At 41.2% G+C, this 21,275-nt stretch overlaps 1 protein-coding gene across 1 annotated transcript in view; it reads right to left on the bottom strand.

The window, feature by feature from the left end:
* LOC124863503 (protein sidekick-2-like) overlaps positions 1–21,275 on the bottom strand; it is a 146,695-nt gene that overhangs the window by 63,175 nt on the left and 62,245 nt on the right. The gene's annotated exons all lie outside the window — the stretch shown is intronic.

Below are 21,275 nucleotides of genomic sequence, written 5' to 3'. Positions count from 1 at the left end.
GGAAGGGGTTGCTTTAGAAAACACAAAGTTTCCTAGTCTTAAACCCTGCTTTCTGACAGGATGAGTTATGCTCTGTGCCTCCCTTCATTTATCTTTATAGTTCCCTAATGTAGCCAGATTATACAAGCCCCATCTGCAACGCTGCACACAGTCAGTCTAGCCACAAAAAAAGAAAGCCTTTAAGGTGCTTTGCAAAGTCCAGAACTGAGTTTGGAGACAAAGTACTTTCATTTGAGCTGATGAAAAAGGCATGATCAGACCTATTGATCTGTCTGCCTCACCAGCCATGGGCGACACCGAGCCAATTGCACCAGTGTTTGTGGCGGGCTAATTAAAGTTGGTATTAATAGTTGCAGCAAGCCATCGGGGCCTGAAGCATGCCTGGTTGAAAGTCTGCTGCAGCAGCTAACTTACTGTCATGGCTGGTGTACCTTTTTAACTCTCCATCTCCCCCAATTCAAAAGATTTATGAGAGTGGATGCAGAGCATGGTGCATCGGAGCAAGGTAAATGTGAGGGCAATCCCACAGAGCAGGGAGGGGGACACAGAAAATGGAACCTGATTGAAACTGTAAATAAAAGAATAAGTCTGGACCTCTGTTTTTCCCCAAAGGTGGTCATGTGAGCAGAGCGTAAACATATAACATGGTCCTGCCATCTCATTCAATACCTCTCTGTAGCCTGTTCCCCTTTCAATCACACTGTTAATAAAAAAGGTTTACAAAATAACTATAGCTTGTCTGTTTTAAAAAACAGTTTCTGTTTGTTATTTGGTAACAATGCTCCCCTCCCTGATTCATCTTGCTCTGTCTATCAACCCTGCAAGAACTCAAAAATAAACACTATGAAACCTAAAAGGCACTTTAAACTGATCCTTGGCTGAACCATAATAAGGGAGCTATTCCTCTTTCTTTTTATCCTCTGCACACAAACTGCTGGAGTGGTGGCTATGCTGTAATTCCATCTAATAGTAAATGGATTTGGACTTGATACACACACACATTTCCAAAACACTCCCTTATGTCTGAAGAATCAGACATAGGCAACAACACAAAACCACTTCCAAATGTATCAGGGGGCTTGGTGACTGTATGCACTTAGAGGCCCCATCAACAAGCCACCATTAGGTAGCCAAACGTGTAAAGCCAAGACCCTCAGACACATAGTCGCCTGAGACAAGGAATCTGCATAATGCCGACTTAGTGATGTCAGATTGTGGAACAGGGAATTGAGTGCAATCTAATCTCCTCTGTGGTTACCTGTTATGGTGGCGTTCATGTGATCACATTCCTTTCTGCTTTAAATGACCAATTCAAAAAAAAATCTGATTATAAATCCCTGGACGGTGCTTGTGTGTGACACTTCCGATTGGTTTCACATTTAGAGTGAAGTGTAGGATTTCAGGAACAAGTAATTCGAAGGACAGAAAAATCAATGTTTAGCATTACAAAAGAGCACGGAATGAAAACCCAATTCTGAGACATGGAGCCCCAGAATAAATTGTACTGAGTGAAACAACCAAGTCAAGTGATTTCTTTTGAAGCTTTGAGCGCTTAAGTGACCACAGGCCATCAACAGTACTCACTGCTGAAACAAGACAGGACCAATCCTTCTGCACACTGGCCTCTCTGAACTAATATGTTACCAGTGAAGAAACTCTTGTCTTCCCCCAATTCTCCTCTTTCTCATTGTGTTTTTGATATTCACAGAGTGTGTGGCTGTTGTAGACTCTGCGTTTGGTGGCAGTGGCAGGATTATTTGTCTCTGCATGTTTCAGCCATAAATGTACACATTTAAAAATATGCAGTATGAGTGCATATGTCAAGGTTGAAAAACCCACTAGTATGTTTCCTTATTTAGATGTGAACTAATGCATGGCGCTCAAACAGCTGCTGATAGTTTAAGCATATATACTTTATTTGTTTAGAAGACATACCAAAGCTTACAAATTCTTTGCAGTCATCAAAAGGTGTTCAGTGTTGAATTGTACTGTAATTATGCATTCTCCTCAACTGCCTATAAACATGTGTTTTGTTATCAGGAGCAGAGGCAACATCAAGCAATGTATGCAAGGGATTGCAGTTGGTGTTACACAGCTTTGCAGTTAAACAAAGTTTTAGGATTGTTTTAATAAAGACCAAATGATGACAGAAATTACATTTAAAACAGTTTTTAAACATCTTATGCAAGAATTTAGCTGAATTTTATTACGTGGTTAGTATTACTGATTAACATCAGTTTCTGTGTGTATTGACTAAAGAGTCAGCAGATCCTAAATTTAACTGAGATTTCCAAATGACTACATTTCCTAGTCCAGCATTTTTCATGACAAATAAAATAAGTCTATTCAAATGCATAAAACATCAACTCTGCTTAAATACATTCAGCTTCCTATCATTTTCAGAAGTCTTGCACCTTGATTGGTGGGTGACATACTTCAGCAGAAAATACATTTGCTTTTACTAAGTTCTGAAAAAGGGTTCTCTGACATTTTTAGATACTGAAAATACGCAACATCGAATCTTCTCTCAACAAAAAATTCCAAAATGAACAACGCTGCTGTGCGATCTTATAGCTTGCATTTGTGACTGAATGATCACTGATTATGCCCAGTCAAGTGTAAAACCAACAAAAGCTGGTCACCAGGCAATTTCCTGGGGATATTTTGTTACTATGTGTACTATGTATACAATCTTGCTTTCATTAAAGCATGAAATTCCATATGACCCACCTGAATACCAATATGGTTGCTGACTAGAGGAGGTACATTAGGCAGGCAAGTTTATTTGTATAGCACATTTCAGCAACAAGACAATTCAAAGTGTATTACATGATGACAAAAAACATTTTAAAAAAGTACACTTGCACTGGCATGATAAATGAAGGTAAAGAAAAGTCAAGAAAAGTTAGACTACAGATTGAAATTAATGACCTAATCTTTTTTTGTAAAATTGCAAGTCTAAACAAACCAGGAAAATGTACATCTTTAACCCATTAACTGATGTGCGTGGTGCTTTTTGGTCCATATTTAGTCCATTTGTTATTAGATATGTGTATATTGTACATTGTAAATTGTAAAATTTGTATATTCTATAATGCAGAATATTGCATTGTACATTGTATATTGTACATTGTAAATTGTAAATTGTAAATTTGTATATTGTGTAATGCAAAAACAGAACAAAAGAGCAAAGTGTACCGGAGGCAAATTCCTTGTTTGTATGTACGAACTTGGCAATAAAGCTGATTCTGATTCTGAAAAGACAAGGAGGTAATTCCTTGTCTTTTTATCTTATCTTTTTGTCTGTTTTTGCCAGCACTTTGAAAAAGTGAGGCTAGAAGTTATTGTTAAATTTACAAAAGGGGCAGAAAATAAAGATCAGTGTTTTGGAAGAAAAGCTACAGTCTCCATTCCCCTGACAAATGCAAAAATGGCATTGGTTTGGAAGGTACATGGCAGTGCCCACTGAAAGGCTGCACATCCAGATGGAACGCTAAGGGGAAGTCCCTCTTGACTTAAACTCCTCCAGCACTACAACTGCAGATAAAAGCCAAACAGAACCGACAGATCTGGAGAAGACCAAACACTGGCAATAGGAGGACCAGGAGGGCATTTTAATGTGGCTGCTGTGCAGAGCAGCTGCCCTCCACAGCCAATCTGCACCACCACAGCCCATTCACCACAGATAGAAAAACACCTTATTCTAACCTGACAGCTGAGGTTGAATGGTGGCATGACTCCAGTCGGGTCCCCTGCTGCATGTACAGAATTTTAATGGCTGTGAGACAAAAACCACAGGCACTGGGGCAGCTTTATATACCAAAGCCCATTGTGCTCTCCGTTGCACCATGCTGGCATGCAATCACACACTCTGTGTTTACATTCGGCTTTTGTCTTGTAGTATTTCTCCTGCTTTATTTGTGCTTCACCTCCTAACCTCAGCTCCACAGCAGCAGTGTGGAGCTTCTGGTGCCTTCCTCTGTTTAAACCTCGACTATTTGTGTTTGAGACTTTGTAACCACATTCTAGATAGCACTTGGTAGTTTATCACTAAGATTCTGGAATAGTGACAACTTGAAGCAACAATTACAGTTCTCTTGAGATCCACTCTTTCTCTACCCTTCACTTGCTATGTTTTGATTTGTAATGATCTTTATCTTCTATGTGTCCTTTACTATACACAGACATGTACACATAACTTCCCTATATCATTATCCCAGTCCAATCTAGCCATCAGTGAACCGTGTCATCCAGGTAAATGTAGAGTTATCCTCTAGCCTTACCAGTCGGTCTTTAACATGTGAGATGGGTCATGGCAAATCTTTCTGATGGGGGTTATGCAACTGTCATGGCAATGACCTAGTCTGGTGAAAGCATCGTGGAAGGAAGAAGGTTTCCAGGAAAGCACATAGAAAGCATCTAGGTAAAAGCAATTCTTCCCTTATGAATACACACAGAAAAATTCTTATACACACACTTGGAAAATAAGGTTTTCCCTGACATTCATTTGCTGCTTTACAAGTGGAAATTAAATGTTTGGGCAAAGATACTGAGCCCTCTCTGAAGCATTAACAAAACACCCAAGATATAAACCTGTTCTTGTATAACCAAAGTCAACTCTGAAGGTCAGGTTCAAAACAAGCATGTGGGTAAGTATTTTCCTGTTTCTATGACAGCACATACCTAGTTACACTCCAACTCATAGGTGTGTTAAAAAGGATAGTGACATGAATTAAGGAATTAAGACCAAACAGGTAGAGAACAAAAAGAGTGACAGTGAAACAGATGGTGGGAAAAATGGTTGAAATCAAGAGAACTTGAAAAAGCAGAAGAGGTGGGGTGATACGATACGAAGAAGAGTTGTGGGAAAACAGAAATGAAGAGAGAGGGAGGGGTGTCCTTCAACAAAAGGCAAGGTGAAGGGACCCATTACAGCAGAAGCCAAATAGGCCCGAAGACAGGTAGAGGAGATGGAGAGCCTCTGCGTACTTCTACATTCATTTATAGAAATGGCACATGGAAATGCATCTGCATGCTGAATGAGACTATCTGTCCATCACTGTTCATTGTATCCAAGTCATTCCCCTACCTGTATTTACAGCCTCTAAATCATGCTTGTATAATGAAATCAAGAGCTCTGTCCACAATCTGAGCACAAATTTGACCTTGTTTTTAGTGCAGGTTAAACTCTCCCAGGGCTGCCCCTTGTCACTGATCTAATTCATTGACATGATCTCAACAAGCAGTCATGGAGAGAATGGTGTCTAGCTTGGAACACTTCAGGCGTCATCTTTGCTATTTGTAGATGATGACACAAAACAAAGACTTGCTTGACAGACTAGACTTTCATTTTTACTTAAGAATGCCCTGGGATGTCCCCAAAAAAGTTGGAGAATTTTGCTGGGGAGAAGGATGTATGGGTTGTCCTCTCTCCAGGACCTGATCTCAGACAAACGAAGGATAATGGATAGAGAGATAATTTGTGCTGTGTCGCCATTTAGATTTCAGATCTTTAAGATCTTTTTTTATGTAGACTTCCATATAATCATGCTGAATACTCAGAGGAATAAATAAATAAAGAAATATAGATTTTCTTGTTAAATCATTCGAAATATTTTTCTTTTTAATGCTCTGTCTGCTTTGATGTTGCAGAAAAAAGTCCTCGGGTCCCCACTGATAAAAAAAAAACTGCCTGAATCCCAGCTGCATTTAGTGAATTGCCATGGGTTAATTGATGTGTAATTGATGAGATTAATTGAGGTGTAATGTACCGCAGTGACGTGTCTGGAATCGCACTCGCCTTGGGGCACAGGATTGGCGCATGCCTAGGTGTGCCTGCATGCCTGCAAGGGGCTGCGGTAGCACAATTAGAAGTACTGTAGCATCCAGCTAACAAATGGAGATTTAATTAGCAGTGAAGACGGAGCGGGAGGCCGGTCAATGGGCAGCAGATTGAATTATCTGGACACACAGTCCAACACGTAGCACAGACAAATTCACAGCCGCACACAAACTCAAAACCACACACTATCTCTGTTTGGAATTCTTTACTGTTTGCCTCACTTCGCTTTGAGTAGATATCGCTAGCTCTCTGCTCTGCTGTGTTCTGCTTCTCTGAAATTATCTTCCTTTTGATAGAATATATTTTTTTTCCTTTTTCCATTTCGATTTTCCCATCCTTTAACTATTTTTTTCCACCTAAATAACAGTTACCTTTGTGCACGTCGTGGCAGTCTGCCTTACTTGGCGGGAGTGATCTGTTTCAATACAGTAGTTCTCATTTACTGTCTCCATACCCTTTCCACAGTGGTATCTCTTCTTACGCATTTTCAATCACCATGTCCTTTCCATCTTCGCTGTCTGTCAAGAGGTTTCTTGATGTTATTTGGTCTTTTTGCACACCTTCTGACTCTGTACCCTCATTCCCATAGTCTTGCTCTCTCTTAATCTCTCCAGCACTAACAGTGTATTGTATAGCGCACCCAGGGACATGTCTGTGATATCCAGGAGCCTAATTAGCAAGTCCAGCTTCTGGCAGAGAGCACAGCTCACAGAGGAGCACAGGCACAAGGCCCGGCCTCAATTAATGAGACCTCGCACACCCACAGTCACTATTACATGCCCTCTGCAGGATCCAGTCTCTAGCCAGCTCAGCCTCGTCCGATGAGCAATGGCGAAACCCCAGTTGAACAACTGTGGTGAGATGTGAGAAAGTTATATCTTTAATCATCAAGGAGTCGTCACAGAGTAGCTTTGTGGAAGATAAAGCAGGGGTTCATGTCTGACTTTGTGGCACACAAATAAGATTTATGTCTCAGAACAGCAATGAGCTGTGAACATATTCTTGCCAGTGACAGATTGGGCAATTCCTGAGTTTTTAAGGACAAAGCTGTATTAAATTGTTAGGGATGTGGAAGCTTGGAGAGCTCTTATGGTTCGAGCGCTAAAAGAAATGGCCAAGGCATTCAACCTGATTTAGTGATGGTGTTATTTCCCAGGCGGGACAGACTGAGAACGAAGTGAACGTTCCAACTTTTCTCTTTTCTCTTTTCAACGGGCAGGAAGTGTGTGTGTGTGTGTGAGTTGGGAGGACAGCTGAGTGTTCATTCGACATCAAATACAGAGAGCCAGAAAAAGCTGAAAAATGGCAATAATTGAAAAAAAAACAAAAAACACAAAAGCACCATCCGGCTTCTTCTCAAGGCTTGATAGGATTGGAAAAAGGCCTAATTGAATTTGGAAAGTAGGACAAAGAGTAATGTAATAAATAAAATAAACAAACGCATTGAAATGTGAGTTCCACAAGGCCCTGGGTCATTAGAGTTAATACTGTGCGTAATGCCATCTGCTGTGATTGTTTACAACAGGCGAGATAATTAGATCCTAATTAGTGGATGGTATGGTGGGGGAAACCTTATTTCTTGCGCGCTGAGATGGAGATAATCAGATGCACCTGTGAAGCTGTGTTGTCTGTCCATCCTGGGACCTGTGGGCAGCTCTGTGAAGATGTAGCTATTAGACAGGTCCTGATTTAATTGCTCATTGCTCCAAACAGAATATGTGTCTTCTTTCCCTCCCATCATTAACATATAAATAGAGTTGTATTTATTTGGAGTCCTCTTGTCTCTTGACATTAGCAAAATCTGTGTTCTACTTGCTCTCCTTTGTTCCACTTTTTGTGCGTATTTCCATCTTAGTGTGTTTGTGTGTGTTTAATACAGAATATTCTCAGGCAAAATTCATGGACTCAAAATGCCATGTGCCATCTCTGCTTTCCTCCCCAACTCTTTGAACCTCTGAATGAGAGCGACGCCGCTGGCATGTTAATAGTGTTCCACTAAGTGTGAAGTATCATGGTGCCTGCCATCTTAATGTATGCATGTGGAAAAGCTGGTGATTGTGATTCTTATCAGTGTGTCAGAGTGCATAGCTGCCAAACGCTGAGTGGCAGGAGCTGGCAGTAAATGCTAATGGCACGGAGCAGCTGACACAGAACAAAGAATTATTACCTCCTTTCATTACATCTACACGGCCTGGTCGTTGTTCCCCCTTCCTTCTGCCGGGCCAAGACGTGAACAGCAATCAGTGTTGGGAATGTTTTATTTACCTAGTTAGAAGTAGACAAACACCCTCTTTCACAGAAATGTATCATTCAGCTCCAGTGTTGGGATCTCATGAACTACTAACAAGTCCCTGGGATAAAATACGTAGGCATTAATGACTACTGCTAAAATAAAGTTATCCTTGTACTCATCGTCTTCCGCTTTATCCGGGACCGGGTCGCGGGGGCAGCAGACTCAGCACAGACACCCAGACGTCCCTCTCCCCAGACACCTCCTCCAGCTCCTCCGGGAGGAGCCCAAAGCGTTCCCAGTGCCAGTCGAGAGACATAGTCCCTCCAGCATGTCCTGGGCTGTCCCCTGGGCCTCCTTCCGGTGGGACGTGCCTGCAACACCTCCCGGGGAAGGCAGGAGGCATCCGTTATTCCCGAGCCACCTCAACTGGCTCCTCTCGATGTGGAGGAGCAGCGGCTCTACTCCGAGCCCCTCCCGGATGGCCGAGCTCCTCACCCTATCTCTAAGGAAGTGCCTGGCCACCCTACGGAGGAAGCTCATTTCAGCCGCTTGTATCCGGGATTTCGTTCTTTCCGTCATGACCCACAGTTCATGGCCATAGGTGAGGGTAGGAACGTAGACTGACTGGTAAATCAAGAGCTTCGCTTTTCGACTCAGCTCTCTCTTCACCTCAACGGACCGGCACAGCGCCCCCATTACTGCGGCAGCCGCACCAATCCATCTGTCGATCTCCCGCTCCATTCTTCCCTCACTCGTGAACAAGACCCTGAGATACTTGAACTCCTCGACTTGAGGCAGGAACTCCCCTCCAACCTGAAGAGGACAAGCCACCTTTTTCCGGTCGTTATGTTATCCATAACATTTTTATTGCTTTTTGATACATACCAGACTTAAGCAAAAATATGGAATAAGCACCTGCTAAGTGTTTCAGTTTTCAAGAAGCATTGTAGTATGAAGTATTAGTTGTTAAGTGCTTACTGCACAGAAGAGACCTTTTTGTCATTCTGCTCCTTACAGTGTAAACACAAGTATCATAAATTGATATTAACAAAAATGTCCTAAACAGAGACAAAAGAGTGAACATTAAAACACATAAGCTTACATAGCGTATAATTGTCAGCTATTTTGTTTTAATGTATTCTATTTTTGCTTTTAGATTTTCCATCAATTTTATCAATGTTTTCATGTTTCTTTATATCTTATTTTACTGTTAGTGTTAAACAGGTTTTTCGTATCTGTAGTTTAAGTTTAACTTTTCAAAAGTCTAACCAGGGACTGGGCCTCCATGTGGGCCTTCTAGCTTTTGACTGTTTCAATTTTTTCCCTAATGCAACATTGTTTCATGTCCTGTCCTTATTTTTCCTAAAAGTAAAATTGTTTGATATATTTTCCATAATTAAATTAATTCTCAAATAAATAGATAATCTGGTGAAATATTTGGGATTTCCTTTCAGGTAGCCAGCCCATAGTGAGCTTGGTAACAGAAATGACCCTTATGGCTTGTCAACATTACCTTAGTAACAGTCATGGGTCCTTTAGTTTCCACACAATGAGTGTCTGTTTTTTGAACCCAGAAATAATAAAAAGAAAATATGTCCTTACACTTTATAAAATTGCACTCTTTCTTTTTGTTAAATGCCAGGAAATTAAAAGTGAGGTTCTATTAAAGATTTATTTACTTTATTTAAATTCAGAAGTATATATACACTAGGATTAATATGCCTTTAAACAATCTAGAAAACATTTTTAAGGTTCTGATTTGTTAATTTACAACATTTGAGTCAAAAGGAGTGAAAGAACACTTGTGGATGTACTTTAAGGCAACACCCCAAACATTGTGCTACCTTGCAAGAGATCAGGAGAATTGTTTACCTCCACAAATCTGGCCAATTCCTTGGGAACAATTTCCAGATGCCTAAAAGTGTCAATGTCTGTTCAAACTATTAAATGGAAGTATGTCCATCATGCAAAGTTATCGGAGAGTGCACGGTACTAATGAATGCAAGCTGTATTTAGTGATGACTGCAGCTCAATATAGAACATCTGTGTATCTGTTAACACCTGAATCCAAACACCTGTGGGTGTAAGTGTGAGTGCACTTATGTATATAAGATTTCTCTATAAAAATATGCAATAGCGAGTGTGAGGAACCACAGACCTGCCCCCCTGGACCAGAGACAGACACAGAGGAGATCTGAGCAACAGACATCCAAAGGCCACCCCAGAGCACGGGAACCCAGAGAGGATCACCGCTGGGACTTCCGCAACCCTCCCAGAGAAGAGCCCCAGGGGAACCACCCAGCAGCCACAGTGTAGAAGCCCCAGGAAGCTTAAGTCACGAGCCCACATGCCCCACCAGCAGCCGTCTACACCGGAGCAGATCCAGCCATTGCCCCAGAGACCCGAGACCCCGGGGTACATCACGCCCCAGCTGAGGTCTGACAGAGCCAGAGGGCCCAGACCCTGGCAAGCAGCCACCGGGAGTGAGCTTGCACACACCAATATACCCATTTCCCAGACAGCGAAAACCACCAGTACACCAGCGAGCAGAGACACCAGCCACCGGCAGGGAGTGTGGCGGGGAGGAAATAGGTCTCACATTTGATGGGGGGCCTAAGCTCCAGGAGAGGGAGCAGCCAAAAAAACTGGTGCACACAGTCACAATCACACATTTCCACTCTCATGCGTACACATAAAAACACTCACACCCACACACCCAACTTAAAAACCCACAATAAATGGACATTGTGCACTCACTCACATGCTCCATACATACTCTGTACTTCCAGGTCCAGGTACATATACCACAAAGAAGCAACCAGTCCCAATGACAAGGGCCGCGCCCAGCACCACCCCAGCCTCCACACACAAGCAAAACAGAGCACAAAGTCCTGTACTCACAAAAAGCCCCCGACCCCACACCAAGACGGGACAAAGTCACCCGGAAAGCAGTTCCTGGGTTGCGGTACACACCTGGGGAATAGTACAATATGTGCTACAGAAAGTGAAAAAGATAGTGTCATTATCAAGTTTCCAGTATCAAGATGGGCTGAGAGGCCACTTGGAGGAAAATAAGTCAACGTTTCAAAAGCAATATAAAAAGCCATTTTACACCTCGCAAATGTGCTCAGGGACCAGAACCTTAATATTTGTAGACATGTCATGTGGTCTCATGAAACAAAGTTTATTCAGTACTTTAGTGATTGGTCCTCTGGTTCTTGTTAGAATAACTTTAAAATGTAGAAATTGCCATGATGGAAATTGTTTGAGTTTTTTTAAACCGTAACTTTTTAAAACCTAATTGGCATAGCCTGCCTAATTTTATTTGGGAAAGACAAGCTTTTTAAAAAGAAAAAAATGTTATGTAATATCTGATCAGAGGCTGATGAGTATGTGGCAAGAGGAGGGGATATGCATTTATCTATTCCTATTACCACAGAGGTCTGAAATGTAGCAGGGTCACCTTTGCGGAGAAAGCAGCACATAGGAAAACCCAGTCCCAGCACCTAATTGAGACCTCTGGAGTGTGAGAATTGACAGAATAGGGTTTGCCATATTGCTGACCCTCTCCAGCGCATTATTTCGAGGCCTACATCCTCTATTTTCCTCCATCATCCCTGCACGAGTAAAAAATCCTGCTTTGTGGAGATTTGTGACAGGTTCTGGCAGAGCCAGAGAAGCTGTCAGCCTCTTTCCAGTTCACACAACTCACCTCTTTCAGGCATCCACGCTTTCTCTTTCACTGCTTCCACATCTGTGAAGTGCAGCACTGGGGGAGGACAGAGGAAGAACTCCGTCTTGAGACATCGTTCAAGGACATGTAGTCAGGACTAACTCAGCAAAGAAACAAAGATCCGAATGCCCTGACATTATAGTAATGGTAACATTTGACTGGTTCATACATGATTTCAATCCACTTTGCTCACCTCAATTATCAGACAAAGTAACAGCAACTGAGTGGGAAGCGTGTAACTTGAACAAAGCTTGGAAAAAAAAAAATCTCATTCAGAGATACTAATTGTTTCACTCTCTTCACATGCTACTTTAAGATGGTTTAGAGCAAGAAACATGACTTGTTAAAATTGGGTGAGCATAATAACCCCCTATGTGAATATCATGAAATTATGCATGCTGAGAGTGAAAATACTGAATAATGATTAGATGCTAATTCTGACAGACCACATAAGAAGATGAAAGATGTGTATTTCTCTTTCCCCCCTCTGATTAGGTAAGTACTCAATTTAAGATAACAAAATGGAATATTTCTCCTTTAAATTTGATTATATACTCGCTATACCCTTACAATCAAATTCCCAGTGTACATTACCACCCCTCTTTTTTTCTAAAAAAGCCTGTCATCTGTTCATCTCATGATTATTAAAAGAAGCCCAGATTTCTACTTGTAAGGATTGTGTCATTTTGATCAGCAAATTGCAAGTTGTCTTACACGAAAACCACAGCTCTTAATCAATAGTTCTCATTTCACGCGTGACATAAATACAGCTTGGAGCTCGTTTGCCAAGAATTCTATCTAATATATGAGGCTGATGATGTTGCTTTAATTATATTCTTAAGCTTGCACTCAAAACATCGCTCCCAGAGTGACTGCAGTGATGTTGGCTGGGTTTTCTTCCTCTTTGGATGATAGGAAAGATTATAAAAGCAAAATCCACTTTGTCTCATTCCAAGTTAAAACTGTTAATACTGCTCTGCCATTTCACATGCAAAAGAATGTGATGTAGGCAAAGGTATTAAAAACTTCTGAATGTGATGGGTTTTTAATTTAGTTTTTGATTATTTATTGACAGGCCAATAAATACGAAACTAACTTACAACCACAGCAATTTTAGTTTTCACACAATGTCATGTACTGTATATCCTAGAGGTTATTGTTAGAAATTACATAAATGTAAATTGGAACACCATCTCCCATCTGGTTAATGTATTCAGAGAGCCTTTTTTCTCCCGCTGTGTTATTGAAATGTTCCCACCGCTACTCCTAACTAACACACTGGTTTAAAAAAAAACAAAAAACTTCATGCTGGTAATTCTCTGAACTTTCTCCCCCTCTGAGGACCTACAAAGCGAAGGGATTGACTGTAGCTGGCTGCAATCGCACATTTAAATGAGTGTGGACGATCAAGCAGATACGGCATAAAGCTGCTGGCACCCGAGAAAAGGCAAGAGCGATTTGAAGGCTTAATGCGGCCCTCCACACCACGCAGTTATAGCCTGCAATTTGCATCATAAACATCTGTTAAATTTCAACTTTTGGGGGATGAGTATCACTAAATTAAAACCTGAAGCGGAGCCAAATGTGAGGACGTAGGAGTGAAACTTCTTTTTTTACATTTTTATTTTTCCAGCCATGATAGAACCTAATTCCGCATTACCACATCTATAAGCCATGCATAAATACACATCAAATGGGTTTTTTCCCAGACAATGTAATCCCTGGATAATCTTCATCCACACTATGAGCTGCCATAAATTGGAGATACGATTCTCAAATGAACATATTTACATCAGTCCCATTAGTGAGACACTGAACAGATACTGCTCTTAGATTGGCTGCAGCTTTGAAATGCCTTAGGCACTTTATATTTTTATTAGAAGCACTTTAACTTAGCGTGCAATAGTAAGTAATGTGCTTTAATACACATATAATAAAGTGGATTACCAGTGTGGATATTAATAAGTAATCAGTTTTATTTATTATTGCTCTTGTACCATAATACGTAAATGACATATTTAATCTCTAACATGATTCAGGGGATTTATGGGCTAGTAGTAGTTTATTGAGATTCACACAAAGTAGTACATAGTAGTTAAGTAGTTAGTTAAGTAGTTAAGTGGAAGAATAATGATACATCATTTTCAGATTTGTTGACAAATAAAAATCTAAGTGTGACATGCATATGTATTCAGCCCTCTGACTTGAAAGCTATTTGAACCACCTTTCTCTGCAAGTCTTTTGGGTTATGTCTCTACCAGCTTCGCACATCTAGAGACTAAATCTTTTGCCCAACATTGTTTGCAAAACAGCACAATCTCAGTTAGACTGGATGGAGCACATCTAAGAGAATCAATTTTCAATTTTGGAACTGTGCTTAATTTTAAACCTTTTATTATGCTGTCAATGTAGATATTTTTTTTTTTGTCCTCTAAAATGTTATTGCTCAGTAGAAACCACAAAGTAATAATGTACAGCTACTAGACACTGAATGTTGAAGTTGTCTTGGAAAAAACTCACCCACAAAACTCACCCACACTCACCCACTGCAATTTTTCTCCTAATTCTTAAGCCATGAAATCAAAATAAATCCAGGTGGCCTTCATAAAATTCTGACCATCAGGGAGTTTAAACACTGCAATATTTCTCTTTTGTAAAATCTGGATTCGGTTTAAGCGCATTAACTGACAAAATCATCAATCATGTAAATGAAAGACAACATCTGTGCTGTTAGTTTTTTATGTACTTGCCAGTAGAAGGGTGTGAGAGAAAAGTTAGAAGTGTAACAATGCAGCCACAACTCCCTCAGCTAGTCTCTGGTGTAATGTCTGCCCTCTGCCATTAAACAGCAAAATAAGGGTGCAATAAACATAGTTTAAGGTATTAGTGTTGATGATTAGGGCTTTCAGTTTAAATTCTTACTTTCTACGTGAAGCCAAAGGCACTGCTGTCAAGTTTAAAGGTATATATCATATATTTCACATCCTCAAAAAGACTGCTGCCCTCAAAGGGGCTGCTGCACACACAGAGCAGCCATGAAGATCACCTTGAGTGAATCTTTTTGCACCTTTTGCATAAAATATCCAAACTTTGCCTCTGAAAACAACAATTTAAATGTTTTGTTCACTCCTGTTAAATCACACCAGGGTCAATTGTGCTCACTTAAAGTTTGTTAGGTTAAAAACAGCATCATTCAACGGAAAGTTGAATGAAAAGATATGAGCTTCACTCAACAGTGCTTAGATGACTTGTGACAAACTGCAGAGGGGATTTCTTCTTGCTTTCTTTCAACAAATCAACAGCCTTGCCACTGTTCCAGATTTGTAGAGTGCATGACTAATAGTTGTGCTGCCAACAGAGTCTCTCCTACTTGAGCTCTGAATCTCTGTGGATCCTCAAGAGTTACCTTGGTTGCTTGTCTGATTAATTCTCTCCTCTGTGGTTCGTTAGTTGGACAGCAATGTCTTGGTAGGTTAAAGTTGTATAGTACTCCTTCCATTTTGATGTGATGGACTGAAAAGTGCTTTGTGAGATGTCTTCTCAGATTTGTATTTGTAAAATGTGTGAAATCTTTCACTGCAAAATTTTGCTTTACTTTGGGCTATTACAGAAAAACCCAAATCAACACATTGAAGGTATCAATACTTTTGCAAGGCACTGTATGTGTGTTTGTGGAAACTCCCAGCTTCCTGTATTGTCGCTGCCTATATTTATTGGCATCGTTTTCTACTAAATAAAGATCAATCTGCAAGAAGGGAAGAAATATGTATGCACATTTGCTTTAGTATGAATGCATATTTGCAAACTTGCTCACATCTCTTCATGTATATTTTAAATCTTCATCAGATTAAAGAAACATGCATGCACTCTACAGTCTTTTAATGACAGAGAGATCAAAGCCCGACATGTCCCTGGCTAAATTGAGGGGGATCATTAGTGATGGGTCAACAGGTTATCATTAGCCGGCTTGCAATCCTTGTAAGCCTGCTGACTCTGCTCATTGTGTGCGCGCCTGTACCTGTGATCATCATATGCATCCTCGTTGCTATCTGATCTCTCCACAGAGCGTGGGCAGTGCGCGGGCCTCTCATGCGGCCTTTTTCCCTGCCGACAAATGCTGCTCCAGCAGTGAGAGCTGGCCTTGTGCATGGCACCCCCTGCCTCCATCAACTCACTTTCCATCTATTACAGCCCAACAGGATGATCTTCATGGTTCAAGCTCACTGTAAAACCCTGGCCCTGCTGATTCAATAGGCTCTGGAGGGTTCTGACAATGACCAATTCACTCACGACTATTATTCATCACAAAACCTTTCCAGCGTTCCAATAAAATCCACCACCCACCTTTCCCACTCTGTTTGGTATGCTGTAACAATCCATCACTTCGAAATGTTCTGTAGCATACACACACAAACACACTCTTTCTCTCATACATACACGCACACCACATTTTTGTCTTCCAACTCCATTAAATAAACACTTTCTTGCTTCAAAAAAATACTATTTTGGTGCAGGGCTATTCCATCTCTCAGCGGTTTCAAATTCATCCTTCCTTCCTCTACAAACATTTGCTCCTGGCTCCACATTCCCATCCACCCATTTAAAACCACAAACTGCTTACTTCCTGTGCCAGGTCTGTCTTTCGTCCTCCCTTTCTCACCTTCAGATGCCACCCATCCACTGCCTCCATGCCTGACTGCTTTGACAGACCGAGGATTCAGGTGGGGGGGATTTGATCCCTTCATGGAGTGCTGCACTGGCAGCGAGGTCCAGTCTCAAAACCCCCGGATGTAGAGCCCCCTAAGCCACCAATTAAAAAGTCATGAAGGCTTTTAGGGGCACGCGGGGTTGCAGTTTCCCTCGCTATTAAGGATTGGCTGGCTGAAAATAGCCTTTGTGTTCCTGAGACAACAGAAGACCATGGAGGGAGGTGGAGAGGTTGGGGAGATACGGGTTAATGGAGCAGCAGCGCGTGGGCAACTGCTTTCCACTAGTGCTCTAAAGCAGCTCTCTCCCAATCCCTCACCTTCTTAAATCTGATAAAACACCCACTGCTCATGCATGGTTTATGACTGTCCCCTATATATTTATGGTTTGTAAATAGACTTTTTAATTGTGAAAGACAACAGCTGCCTAAAACAGATATTAACTAGAGATAAAATAGAACAAATGTTACCACCTCCCAATGAAAACAAAAATAACAATAATTTTTGCTGTGTTTTGATTTATGTATAGAGAAATCTGGTGGAAAATGAAGTGTCTGTATGTTCTTTAAGAAAATAAATTGACCTATTTAGAACCACTGAGTGAGCCAGTGCATACCCCAGTTTAAATGCCTTCCAGCACATAAAAGCAATAGGTGACCATTTGCATCCATGAGGCTGCAGCACTCATTTGTATACAAAATCACTTCTGTGAAACAACACCTAAAAGAGGTCTTTCAGGATTTACAAAGTGAGGTTCTGATAGAAGACTATAAACAGTTAATGGGATAGTCTGGATCTTTTAAAATGAGGTTCTATGAAGTAATTATTTAAAATAGTTTCCTCACCTAACAGGTAGGTGCCATAGTGCAATGTGTTCGCAGAAAAGTTAACAAAATATACAGTGAGGTGGAAAAATAGTTAACTTCTGTACTATTTAGGTCATGTTGTTTTAATTTATCCACTAATGTTTAGCTTATCAGATGAATGAACTGACTGCCACAGCAGCCTCCGCCTATGTTACTTTTCCATAGAGGTTTCCTATGAGACCTGGAAATACTTGGAAAACCTGGAAAATCAATGCAGTTGCAAAAATGACAGCTTTTAGAAAAATAAAAAAACCTTAAACGTCTGGAGTAAATTTCTGGAGTGACAAGTTTTAGCTGATGAGGCGTACTGATGCAGCCGGTGGCGTCAAATACAAGTCCTTCTCAAAATATTAGCATATTGTGATAAAGTTCATTATTTTCCATAATGTCATGATGAAAATTTAACATTCATATATTTTAGATTCATTGCACACTAACTGAAATATTTCAGGTCTTTTATTGTCTTAATACGGATGATTTTGGCATACAGCTCATGAAAACCCAAAATTCCTATCTCACAAAATTAGCATATCATTAAAAGGGTCTCTAAACGAGCTATGAACCTAATCATCTGAATCAACGAGTTAACTCTAAACACCTGCAAAAGATTCCTGAGGCCTTTAAAACTCCCAGCCTGGTTCATCACTCAAAACCCCAATCATGGGTAAGACTGCCGACCTGACTGCTGTCCAGAAGGCTACTATTGACACCCTCAAGCAAGAGGGTAAGACACAGAAAGACATTTCTGAACGAATAGGCTGTTCCCAGAGTGCTGTATCAAGGCACCTCAGTGGGAAGTCTGTGGGAAGGAAAAATTGTGGCAGAAAACGCTGCACAACGAGAAGAGGTGACCGGACCCTGAGGAAGATTGTGGAGAAGGGCCGATTCCAGACCTTGGGGGACCTGCGGAAGCAGTGGACTGAGTCAGGAGTAGAAACATCCAGAGCCACCGTGCACAGGCGTGTGCAGGAAATGGGCTACAGGTGCCGCATTCCCCAGGTCAAGCCACTTTTGAACCAGAAACAGCGGCAGAAGCGCCTGACCTGGGCTACAGAGAAGCAGCACTGGACTGTTGCTCAGTGGTCCAAAGTACTTTTTCTGGATGAAAGCAAATTCTGCATGTCATTCGGAAATCAAGGTGCCAGAGTCTGGAGGAAGACTGGGGAGAAGGAAATGCCAAAATGCCAGAAGTCCAGTGTCAAGTACCCACTGTCAGTGATGGTCTGGGGTGCCGTGTCAGCTGCTGGTGTTGGTCCACTGTGTTTTATCAAGGACAGGGTCAATGCAGCTAGCTATCAGGAGATTTTGGAGCACTTCATGCTTCCATCTGCTGAAAAGCTTTATGGAGATGAAGATTTCATTTTTCAGCACGACCTGGCACCTGCTCACAGTGCCAAAACCACTGGTAAATGGTTTACTGACCATGGTATCATTGTGCTCAATTGGCCTGCCAACTCTCCTGACCTGAACCCCATAGAGAATCTGTGGGATATTGTGAAGAGAACGTTGAAAGACTCAAGACCCAACACTCTGGATGAGCTAAAGGCTGCTATCGAAGCATCCTGGGCCTCCATAAGACCTCAGCAGTGCCACAGGCTGATTGCCTCCATGCCACGCCGCATTGAAGCAGTCATTTCTGCAAAAGGATTCCCGACCAAGTATTGAGTGCATAACTGTACATGATTATTTGAAGGTTGACGTTTTTTGTATTAAAAACACTTTTCTTTTATTGGTCGGATGAAATATGCTAATTTTGTGAGATAGAAATTTTGGGTTTTCATGAGCTGTATGCCAAAATCATCCGTATTAAGACAATAAAAGACCTGAAATATTTCAGTTAGTGTGCAATGAATCTAAAATATATGAGTGTTAAATTTTCACCATGACATTATGGAAAATAATGAACTTTATCACAATATGCTAATATTTTGAGAAGGACCTGTATGCCAAAATCATCCGTATTAAGACAATAAAAGACCTGAAATATTTCAGTTAGTGTGCAATGAATCTAAAATATATGAATGTAAAATTTTCATCATGACATTATGGAAAATAATGAACTTTATCACAATATGCTAATATTTTGAGAAGGACCTGTATGTAGCTTTGTGCGTAAACGGTGAAAAAGCTAACAATGGTCTCTTGCAAAGCGTAGTTCTATCTGCTAATATAGCATTGCATCCCACACAGACATATTTTATGTTGGATTGTTTTAAGTTGGTGATATCAGATGAATCTACAGGTCCTTCTCAAAATATTAGCATATTGTGATAAAGTTCATTATTTTCCATAATGTCATGATGAAAATTTAACACTCATATATTTTAGATTCATTGCACACTAACTGAAATATTTCAGGTCTTTTATTGTCTTAATACAGATGATTTTGGCATATAGCTCATGAAAACCCAAAATTCCTATCTCACAAAATTAGCATATTTCATCCGACCAATAAAAGAAAAGTGTTTTTAATACAAAAAACGTCAACCTTCAAATAATCGTGTACAGTTAGGCACTCAATACTTGGTCGGGAATCCTTTGGCAGAAATGACTGCTTCAATGCGGTGTGGCATGGAGGCAATCAGCCTGTGGCACTGCTGAGGTCTTATGGAGGCCCAGGATGCTTCGATAGCAGCCTTTAGCTCATCCAGAGTGTTGGGTCTTGAGTCTCTCAACGTTCTCTTCACAATATCCCACAGATTCTCTATGGGGTTCAGGTCAGGAGAGTTGGCAGGCCAATTGAGCACAGTGATACCATGGTCAGTAAACCATTTACCAGTGGTTTTGGCACTGTGAGCAGGTGCCAGGTCGTGCTGAAAAATGAAATCTTCATCTCCATAAAGCTTTTCAGCAGATGGAAGCATGAAGTGCTCCAAAATCTTCTGATAGCTAGCTGCATTGACCCTGCCCTTGATAAAACACAGTGGACCAACACCAGCAGCTGACACGGCACCCCAGACCATCACTGACTGTACTTGACACTGGACTTCTGGCATTTTGGCATTTCCTTCTCCCCAGTCTTCCTCCAGACTCTGGCACCTTGATTTCCGAATGACATGCAGAATTTGCTTTCATCCGAAAAAAGTACTTTGGCCCACTGAGCAACAGTCCAGTGCTGCTTCTCTGTAGCCCAGGTCAGGCGCTTCTGCCGCTGTTTCTGGTTCAAAAGTGGCTTGACCTGGGGAATGCGGCACCTGTAGCCCATTTCCTGCACACGCCTGTGCACGGTGGCTCTGGATGTTTCTACTCCAGACTCAGTCCACTGCTTCCGCAGGTCCCCCAAGGTCTGGAATCGGCCCTTCTCCACAATCTTCCTCAGGGTCCGGTCACCTCTTCTCGTTGTGCAGCGTTTTCTGCCACACTTCTTCCTTCCCACAGACTTCCCACTGAGGTGCCTTGATACAGCACTCTGGGAACAGCCTATTCGTTCAGAAATTTCTTTCTGTGTCTTACCCTCTTGCTTGAAGGTGTCAATAGTGGCCTTCTGGACAGCAGTCAGGTCGGCAGTCTTACCCATGATTGGGGTTTTGAGTGATGAACCAGGCTGGGAGTTTTAAAGGCCTCAGGAATCTTTTGCAGGTGTTTAGAGTTAACTCGTTGATTCAGATGATTAGGTTCATAGCTCGTTTAGAGACCCTTTTAATGATATGCTAATTTTGTGAGATAGGAATTTTGGGTTTTCATGAGCTGTATGCCAAAATCATCCGTATTAAGACAATAAAAGACCTGAAATATTTCAGTTAGTGTGCAATGAATCTAAAATATATGAATGTTAAATTGTCATCATGACATTATGGAAAATAATGAACTTTATCACAATATGCTAATATTTTGAGAAGGACCTGTATTTGTTTTCTGACCAGGTGTCAGCATCCCAGCACTGTGAGGATGTATT

Source organism: Girardinichthys multiradiatus, chromosome X (assembly GCF_021462225.1).
Source record: "Girardinichthys multiradiatus isolate DD_20200921_A chromosome X, DD_fGirMul_XY1, whole genome shotgun sequence".
NCBI classification, from domain to species: domain Eukaryota; kingdom Metazoa; phylum Chordata; class Actinopteri; order Cyprinodontiformes; family Goodeidae; genus Girardinichthys; species Girardinichthys multiradiatus.
The sequence above is the reverse complement of the archived record's forward strand: the minus strand, read 5'-3'. Positions and strand labels throughout refer to the sequence as shown.